This window comes from Mesocricetus auratus, unplaced genomic scaffold (genome assembly GCF_017639785.1).
Source record: "Mesocricetus auratus isolate SY011 unplaced genomic scaffold, BCM_Maur_2.0 Super-Scaffold_100019, whole genome shotgun sequence".
NCBI lineage: Eukaryota > Metazoa > Chordata > Mammalia > Rodentia > Cricetidae > Mesocricetus > Mesocricetus auratus.
Window position 1 is genome coordinate 19,913,268 of NW_024429200.1, and position 10,221 is coordinate 19,923,488.

The window sequence follows — 10,221 nt, forward strand, 5'->3', positions numbered from 1 at the left end:
TGTCACAGAACTTAAACAATGATGGCTTTCACACCAAGGTTCCATCTTTCTCCCAAGCTTACTTTTCTTCACTTCCCTTTGTCTTGAAGGATATTTGTAATACTCCTGGAGTGCGCTAATGAAGTTACCTTTGAATCAGTGAGCGGACACTGCAACTAGGTGGTTATATTTAGTCATAGAGAAATCCGGATTGTGGAAAGGGAAGACAGATAGGAACGAGAAGGGAGGGACTAGAATAAACATGCCTTCTTCAATCTGGACTTATGGAGACACGAGGTGCTGGTTGAGTCTCTGGTAAGAAAGGGAAGTTCAGCCTGCTGCCCCTCCTCTGCTTGCTTGATCTATATGTTTCACCCCCATATCTGACTCTCAAGTTTTTATTTTTAATAGAACAATTTAGCAGAATACAACCTTCTTTGTAATCTTGGTTTTTTTGAGGCAGGTTTTCTTTGTGTAACAGGGCTGGCCTCAAACTCACAGAGATTCACATGCCTCTGCCTCTTGAGTGTTGAGATTAAATTCGTTTGTGACCACTGCCCAGCTGGCCTTGAAATAAAAATAGGAATACTTCACAAATTTTCATGTCATCCATGTGCAGAAGCCATTCTAGTCTTCTCTGTGCCATTCCAATTTTAGTACATGTGCTGACAAAGACAGCACACGGGGCACCAAAATGTTTCAGTTTGCTAAATCATATCAGTAAAAGCTCAAGAGTCAGATATTGGGGTGAAAGCCTTAGAGATCAAAGGAGCAGAGAAGGAGCAACCAGCCGTCCTTCCCTTTCTTACCAGAGACCCAGCCAGCACCTCTTCTCTCCACATGTCACAGGCTGAAAAGGCAGAGGGAGTTCCAAGTCCCCCTTCTCCTTCCTGCCTTCCTTATCCATATTCCCGCCTTCTCTATGGCTAATTCTGATTATCTAGGCACTGTCTCCACCCTCTGATTCAGAGATAACTTTATTAACATACGATAGGAGTGTCAGAATGTGATCAAATAGCCCTGAACATCTCTGCTTCTTCTTTAAAATGATATTTAGGTAAAACTTTTGAAACCTTAGGATTTTTTTCATTTGTCTCCTGGTAAAGTACTTAATCTAATTAACAACTGAGCAAAAACTCAGAATTTATATATAATGTAAATAATTCAAATAATGTCTAAGGTATTTCAATAAAATATTTTTCTCCTATGTTTCAATTTTCTGTAGACAGCTGTCTACACTGTACATAAAAAGCTGCCAAATCAATGCATCCAAAAGAGACACTTTTCAAGCCATTATCTTTAACAATGGGCTTTGTCTTAGAATTAATTTTAATGTTCTAATAATTCAGTTGGCACCAGAATTTCATCTGCAATCCAAATATTTCGAAGCATGTACAAACATTAATTAAGTAGCACAAAATCTCTGTAAGGAAAACTATTATTAAAATTGGGGAATTGAATAGATCACTGAATAGGAAAAATAATGATGGGGGAATTCATTTTTAACTAATCAAAATGGGAGGAGATTGTGAGCTGGAATAATTTCAGTTCATGACTTTACTCAAAGAAAAAGCATTGTAGGATAGGTAGGGCCAAATCCTGAAATTAGACTGTACCATTCAAATCATCCTTCAGTTTAGGATATCAAAAAAGATTGATAATCAATTTGAATAGTGTTTGAATGACAACTTATGGAAAGTGAAAGCTGTATGGTTGAAACTCCCCCAAAATTAACTCAAATACAATCACCAAAGGAAGATGCATGTCTTAGTTGTTTGTAGTTTTCTGTGTAGGGATGAAGTTTCTGCAGTTTTCCCCTATTTATGTTAGCATATTTATTGGTGTTGTTCTTCAATTGGTTATCCAATACTAAATAGCCTTGAAACTATGTGCATTCAAGTAACATTATGCCTACTGGCTGGGTAGGTTGTATTCTTGTATGTGGGAGTGTGTGTGTGTGTGTGTGTGTGTGTGTGTGTGTGTTATAACCACAGCTAATGAAAAAAAGGAGAGAGAAGGACCATTAAGTTAAAAAGAGAACAGAGGGCCATGGACTGTATTGGTTATATAGAATGGTGTAAAGGGATCAAAGTGGTGAAAATGATGTAATTATATTATAATTTCAAGAGAATCAAAATAGTAGTTATTAACAAAATAAGATAGAGAATATTATTTATAAAAGAAACATGGGCAATTCAATTGGAAGAGTGTTTTATGACCACAGAAAATGAATCAGAAATCCCTGATCTCTTGAGGTAAAATATGAGATATTCGTTTAAGCACATGTTTTAAATCTGACACTGAGCCTATTTGTTCTACAGAACAAATGTTACCAGGAGAGATCACTCACCTACAAGTAAATAAAAAAAATAGAACACTGAAGTTATTATTCTACTAATAATTCTCCTCTGTTCAATGAAAAATCTAAATATTGGACAAGGAAAATTCATTCATTGTGATCCATGTGGCATGGAAGCATTTGAGTCTTCAGTATCCCAAGTTCTTGATCCATAAAAGGAAATAGTCATGTAGGCAGAGGGAAGGCCAAAAACTACAATCGTATGTTATCTACACCCAACAAATGGACCAGGGGATTTATAGGGAAATAAATCTTATTTTCTTTTTGTGCAGCTTCGTTGTACTTAACATCATCTAAATTTAATAACTGTCAGATTTTGTACAGTTTCACTGCGAAAAAGATTTCACGTTTTGCTGGTTTGTAATTGGCAATGCATTCTGAAGGCAAAGCTGTGAAAGACATTGGAGTTAAAGGGCTTATGTTCTTCTCAGGAAGCACATTGCATTTGCATTTACCACAGTTCCCAGAATTAGGAGAGGTACATTGTGTTTGTTTGAAAGATAGTTTCAGAATTACTTCAATCCTTTTCAGTACAAGTGAGTGAAAAGTGCTGAATGAAAATGAGATTGGTCATCAATCTGTGGAATATGTGGAGGTTATTAGAGTGGGGTTTTACACTGGAGCTACGTCATCCATAAAAAATGCCTTCTCAGTTATTCTGATTACCTTTTCAAAAGTTGACAGCTGCCTGCTATGTTAATAGGTGAGATTTGAGGAATGAACATCTTTCCTGAATTTTAATATAATGAAGATCAGCTTATAAAATACTTATGTGTAGGGCACTGGAAACTCCATACTATTTAGTATGAGTTAACCTAAACTTCTCAACAAAAACAGCTTATGTTTTCAATATACTACACCTAAAAAATAAAATTAATATTTTACCTAAAGTTTAAAGTTTTTTTGGAATGTTTTTATTTAAATTAGAAACATGCATGCCTCACATGTCAATCCCAGCTCCCTCTCCCACCCATCCTCCCTTGTCCCTTCACCAGCCCTCCAACCCCCAGCCCCCTACACAATCCCCACATCATTCCCCAGGGAGGGTGAGGCCCTCCTTGTGGGAATCGCTAAAATCTGTCATTTCATCCAGGGCAGGACCTAGGCCCTTCCCCATGTGTCCAGGCTGAGAGAGCATCCCTCTATTTGGAGTGGGTTCCCAAAGATCATTCATAAACCATGGTAAACACTGATCTACTACCCAACGCCCCAGTGGTTTCTGTGGCCTCCTCACTGAGACTATATTCATGGAGTCTGGATCAGTCCCCTGTTGACCTCTCAAGCATCAGTCTGGGATACAAGAGCTCCCCCTTATCTGGCCAGCTGTAATTTTGGGTTTCACCATCATGGTCTTGACACCTTTGCTCATCACTTCTCCATCTCTGTCTCTAGGTTCCAGGAGTTCAGTTCAGTGTTTAGCTGTGGGTATCTCTCTCTGCTTCCATCAGTCCCTGGATGAAGGTTCTAGGATGGCATATAAGGTAGTCATCAACCTTACCATCAAGGAGGGGCATTTAATGTAGTCTCTCCACTATGGCTTAGTATGCCAGTTGATGTTATCCTTGTAGATCTCTGGAGACCTCACTAGTGTCAGCTGTCTCCTCAAGCCTATTATGGTATCTCTCATCCTGCTCTCCTCTATTCTTATCTCAACTCAAACTTCCTGCTCCCCGGTAACTTTTTCACCTCCTCTTACTGAAATATTTTATTTGAAAATTTAGTTAGTTGATATTTACTCTCACCTGTTCCTCCTTGGTTTATCTATATGATTACAGAGAAGAAACTATCAATCAAAGTATTTTCTTTTTTAAAAATTTCTTATCTCATATATTACACCCAGACCACAATTTCCCCTCCAGTCACACCTTGAAGTCCATCCCGTCCCTCTACCTCCTCTCTATTCTACATCTGTTCTTCCTTTGTTTCTCTTCAGAAAAGAGCATGTCTCCCAGGGATATCAACCAAACATGGTTAAAAGGTTACAAAAAGACTATGCACATATCCTCATTCCAAAGGTGTATGAGGCAACCCAGCAGGAGGAAAAGTCCTGAGCAAGCAAGAGAGTGAGAAAACTCCTTATGTTAGGAGTTCTAAAAGAACACCAAGCTACACAAATGTAATATATATGCAGAGGATCTCACTTAGACACGTACAGCCTCTCTAATTGTCATTTCGGTCTCTATGAGCCCTTATGCACCCTGTTTAGCTGATTCTGTGGGCCATGTTCTGGTGGTGTCCTCATTCCTCTGGCTCCCATCCCTTTTCTTCAGGTTTCCCCAAGGTCTGCCTATTTCTTATGACTCAGATTTACACAGTTTATGAAAATTGTGCTAGGAAACAAATTCATGTGTTTTATTTGAAACAATAATTATTAGCAGTAATAAGGAAATAAGTATCAGACACACAATAAGTTTTAAGTATCAGACACATAGCCGGGCGGTGGTGGCGCACGCCTTTAATCCCAGCACTCGGGAGGCAGAGGCAGGCGGATCTTTGCACGTTCGAGGCCAGGCTGGACCGATAGCCTCTGAAACAATACAGAGAAACCCTGTCTCATAAAACCAAAAAAAAAGTATCAGACACATAATAAATGTATTTACTTATTAAATCTGTATGGAATTTTTTGAGATAGGCATTGTACCTAGCAAAGATATAACACACACACAACACACGTTTATGTTGGGAAATATAAAGTAAAAATAAGAAAATGCTTTTATCCAAAGAAATTACAAGGAAATGGCACACCTGTTAATTGTATAGAAAATTGTATTATATCTTGAGAAGAAAATGAAGTTCAGGAGTTCTCCCTTCTTGTGAAGAACGGGATTATACAAGTTGTAAAAACATGATTTCAGGTGCCAGCATTCAAGAGAAAATCTTAGGCCTTGACTTTAAGAAGCAGGCAGAGTGTCCATATTTGTAAAGGGCTCTTGAACTTAAAAATAAACTAATATTGACCGGTTTCCTTGTATTTGTCAGTGTTGCTTATGTGCTATTAAACACCTCTCATTGTTTCTATTTTCTCAGAAACACACATTTTCTATGTTTGTACCCTCTCTGCTACATTTCATAATTGGTTATCTTAACTAAGCATAATACACTGGATTATATTCTGTAAAATGTGTGCTGATAGTTCTAGTTCTAAGCTACTGATGGCATGTTTAATATATTGCAATTGACTTCCAGATAAGAAACTTTCATGAAACACTGATTAAGTTTACAAGGAAACTCCAATAAAAATAGTTCCAGAAATGTCATAGAATAAAGCAGAGTAAAATTGGCAACAAACAATGCTGATCAGTACTACAAGGAAACTAAGGAGCAACAAATTGATTCAAAAGCTTATAGAGAACAGAGAAAAGTGAAACTACAGTCAAGAGGCAATATTGTTACCACCAGGGCCGCCTGAGTAACTGGCCCAGGTGCCTGTCTTAGACTGGGCCTTGCTCAGAACTGGGCTATTCATTGATCGATGCTCCACTGTCCTTGGCAGGAGTTATCATAGATATCATCAAACACAACCGCTCCCTATAGGTATGTGCTTGGGAGCATTTCAGGCATCATGCTAGTCTGCCCCAGGACCCTCAGCTGTAGCCACTAAAAGCATCCCCTGCATGCATGCACTATCAACATTCAGGCAGATACCTGGCCAGCCCACGTTCCTTCAGCTGTGTCACAACCTACATAGTTTGTGTACATGTGATACGTGATTATGTAGTCTCTTTATGCATGCGCTAAACCTCCTTTAAAAACGAGAACTGCCCACTTCCCTCCTTTTTTCCCTACCATTTCTTCTGATACAGACATCAATGACCCTCTTCTCTCTCTCACCCTTTCAGTAAACCTCCAACTTTAGTTTGTTTTACAAAATCTCTATCTTGAGTTTGTTGTACAGTGTGATTAGTCCTCGATGCCGCTTACCACGACAGACCTCATTCCTCTTGGTACCCAGTCTTTCACAAGTTGCATACATCATCTCATGCATGGTATTTGATAGTGTTAAAAGCTGGCTTTCTCGTGTTATACCTAACCTTTGCTCACTTTTAGCAGTTTCCTTCTTTTCAGGAAGCACATCATTGAGCGTCGACTGCTTCCTGTAGCACAGTGATGAAGCAATATGTTGTTGTCGGCTGCAACACCTTGCAGCTTCCTCCACACATATAATCCTTTCCTGCCTGCTAATTGATTGTCAGCTGCAATTATATATTAGAGCTGAAATAAGATCTTTGGAAATGAGAAAACCAAGCTTTAATGCAGAAATTCAAACACATACTGACTCACGTGACATAAGTTACTAGTCCTCCATAAGAGAGTTTCTTTTTTTTTTCTTCAAGATTACCCCACAGCCTTTATTTTAGTTTGATATGCTCAAGAAACTAAGCTGTTGCCAAGGCCATCTTGACTGACTGTGATCTGGGCACTCTCCTCCAGGTTCTTTCTCCATTTTTGTTGCTACCAATGACAATGACTCCCATGATCTTGGAAGCTATGTGTTGAAATGTGAAAGTCATTCCTAATGTAAGTCCCTAATTATTATTGCTCCAATTCCTCCCAGCCCTATTCGTCCTATCACATAACACAGCTTGTCTCATTGACAGTAATACCTGCTTCCCTGATTACATATGTGTTAGATTAAGTCTTTGACATTTTGTTCACCTGCTTCAATGGCATATTTGCTCCTTTCTTTTAAATTACCTTACTGATTCAAGACTCTCAAAATTCTCATTCTACCTTAGGTAAACACACCTTTGCATCTTGTTAATATCTAATCAATTAAGCTGCTATGATAAAAAACAAAGTTAATATGTCACATGTTGTGTCATTTATAGACAATGATGTTTTAAATGTGTCCAAAAATTCCTGTAAGTTTAGTGAGATAATTCTAAGGCCAAGGGACAGAATGATTTCTTTTGATGTTGAGTTCTCTTCTGATGTACCACTTTCTGATGCGTGTGTTCTACCACTCTTATTGAAGTGATTAAAAAATATGAAATCAAGTTTTACAACACTTTTCTATAACCCTTCAAATGATAATTCCAAGTGGCAAGATCTCATTTGGACCTGTAATTGTCTCTTTTCTACTTCAATACACTTTATAGAACTATGATGGACTTTAATACTTTGTTCTGAAACATAGCTATCAGATTTCACATAAATTTTTAAAACATTAAAAAGGCCAAAACCTATTAAACAGGCATAATACTATACAGTATTAAAGTATATGAGTACCTAGTTAGAAAATTAATACTGATCATGATTATAATTTTTCTACAACATTCTGTAGGAACACTGATTTTAAGTCTCAGTATACAAGGAACACTCAAGAACAAGTTCTTGAACAAACTTTGACACACCTCACTGCATATAAAATATTTCTATGCTTTTTCTTTGCAAATACAGAGAAAAACTTGCTTCCTTTATTATTATGTATTCGTATGGATACTGATAAAATTAAAAAAAGAGGGCTGGAGAGATGGCTCAGCCATTAAAGGCTAGGCTCACAACCAAAAACATAAAAAAAAAGAAATTCACAAAATTCTTACTTTCATTAATAATATTAAAATTATTAACAATATATTAAATATCAAAGAAATTTATAACTGATATTTGTCTTGACACAAAACATTTATAGTAGGAAATAAGTATGAAATAAATTTCAATTCTGGTTATGGTTTTCCCCCTCTCAGTTATTCCTCCCTCCCCATCCAATTCCATATGCTTTTTGCTCTCTACTTAGAAAACAATCTGGCATCTAAAGAAAAATAAAATAGTATAAAAGAGAAACAAACCATAATAAAACCAAAAATAAAAGAAGAAAAGAGTCAAAGAAAATGTATTAGAGGCACATATAAACAAAGAGACAAACAGGTTCACACATTTAAGAATCTTATAAAAGTAAAAGCTGAAAGCTATTATATACCTGCAAAGGGACTGTAAGTAAAAATGCCCTGACAAAATATTTTCAAGCAAAGAACCTTGAAAAATATCACTGAGTTCATTTTGTGTTGGCTGAGTACTGCTGGGCATAGGACCTGCCCTTAAGAATGGTTTGCAACCCAGTGATAGTCCATTGGAGAAAACTAACTTTTAATTTGCAAGTAGTTATCAATTGGAAATAGCTTCTGGGTTAGGGATAGGGACTGGTGTTCACAATTCCTCTCATCATTGGGACCCCATCTGGTCTAGATCTATGCAGGACATAAGTATGCCATTTGGCAATCTCCATCACTTGCTTCTACACTCTTACTGGCTGTTCCACTCAGGGTTCCTTGAAACATGAGAAGAGGAATTTTATAGATACAGAATGTTTAGGATTAAATGTTCTAAGGTCCCTCTCTCTGAATTTTGTCTTGCTATGGGTCTCTACATTTGTTCCCATATACCACAGGAGGAAGCTTCCCTGATGATGGTTGAACAAGATGCTCATCTATAGCAGAATGTCATATAGAGTCATTTTATGGTTATGTTCCTTTAGCAGAATAGTGGTATTTAGCTTTCTCCTAGGTCTCTGGGCTATTTGGTCTAGCAATGTCAGGAATGGGTTACATCTCAAGAGGTGAGCTTTAAATAGAATCAGATACTGATTCTCTGGGCCCACCAGCATTGTGTCATTATTGTAATAAAGCATCTTGTAGACACATAACCTTTGCAAATGGAAGAATCTGTAGTTATGTAAGTCTTTACCTTCTTCATTTGGTAGCACACAGAGTAGCTTCTAGTCTCTTGTGTTGGTGGCTATTTGTCTAGTGTAACTTGTAACTGCTTCTTGACAGCATTAGTGCAGCAATTTCTTCTCATACTTTGAATTGACTTTAGGATGAAAATTTTCTTGGTGTTTATAGACAGTGTTCAGAATCTTGAAGAAATCGCCTATATATGTGTGTGTATGTATGTATGCATGTATGTATGTGCATGTTCATGCATATTGTGTTGGTACATTTGTATGAATGTTCATGCATGTGGAGGCCTGAGGTCAACTTCAAGTGTTATGCCTCAATAGCTATTTACCTTGTTTTTGAGTTAGTGTTTCTCATTGGCAGGTAGCTTGCCTTGTAAACAATGGTGACTGATAGCAACCTGCAAGGTTCAGGCTGTCTCTACCTCCTCAGTGCTGGGTTAACAAGTGTGTGCCAGCATGCTTGACTTTTTAAGTGAGCTCTGATTATTTACGGTGAGTAATTTACTAAATAAGGTATTTTCTTATGTTATTTAAGAGCAGAAAGAATATGTGATAGGGGGTCAGTGGGGGGCAGGGAGGAGGGGAGGGAGAACTGGGATTGACATGTAAAACAAGATTGTTTCTAATTTAGAAAAAAAATAGTCTACAAGCCAAGCGGTGGTGGCACACACCTTTAATCCCAGTACTGGTGGCAGAGGCAGGTAGCTTTCTCAGTTCAAGGACAGCCTGGTCTATAGAGCAAGTTACTGGACATCCAGGGCTACATACACAGTGAAACCCTGTCCTAAAAACCAACCCCTCCAAAAGAAAAAAGAAAAAATCGCAGAAGCAAGAAAGCAGTGTTGGTATTCTAATATGCATCAATAATCAAATCTAGATATTTCTTACTTTGGAACTGAATTCTGAATTCTAATTCAAACACACAAACACATGCACACACACACACAATCACACATACACATATTCATCAATATATACATGAACATACACAAAAATTCCCAGACACAAAGTTCAAGATATTATCTATTAGTTTAGGTAAAATAATATTTTTCTTTTACTTTTTGCTTTTTCAGGCTAATACTAAGGAAAAATGAACAACATAGTATAACATAGTGCAAGAGTCCTTTTTCAGAGTCTCTGGAGAAAGTATAACATAGTATAACAATCCTTTGTCAGAGTCTCTGGAGAAACAGAACTGAGAGAA

General features: G+C 37.5%; 1 non-coding gene across 1 annotated transcript; it reads right to left on the reverse strand.

Moving 5' to 3' along the window:
* Nucleotides 1-553: 553 nt before the first annotated feature.
* LOC121133076 lies at nt 554-660 on the reverse strand. Its single transcript, XR_005869820.1, has one exon. It is a non-coding gene; the product is annotated as a U6 spliceosomal RNA (small nuclear RNA).
* Between the last annotated feature and the right edge of the window lie 9,561 nt (nt 661-10,221).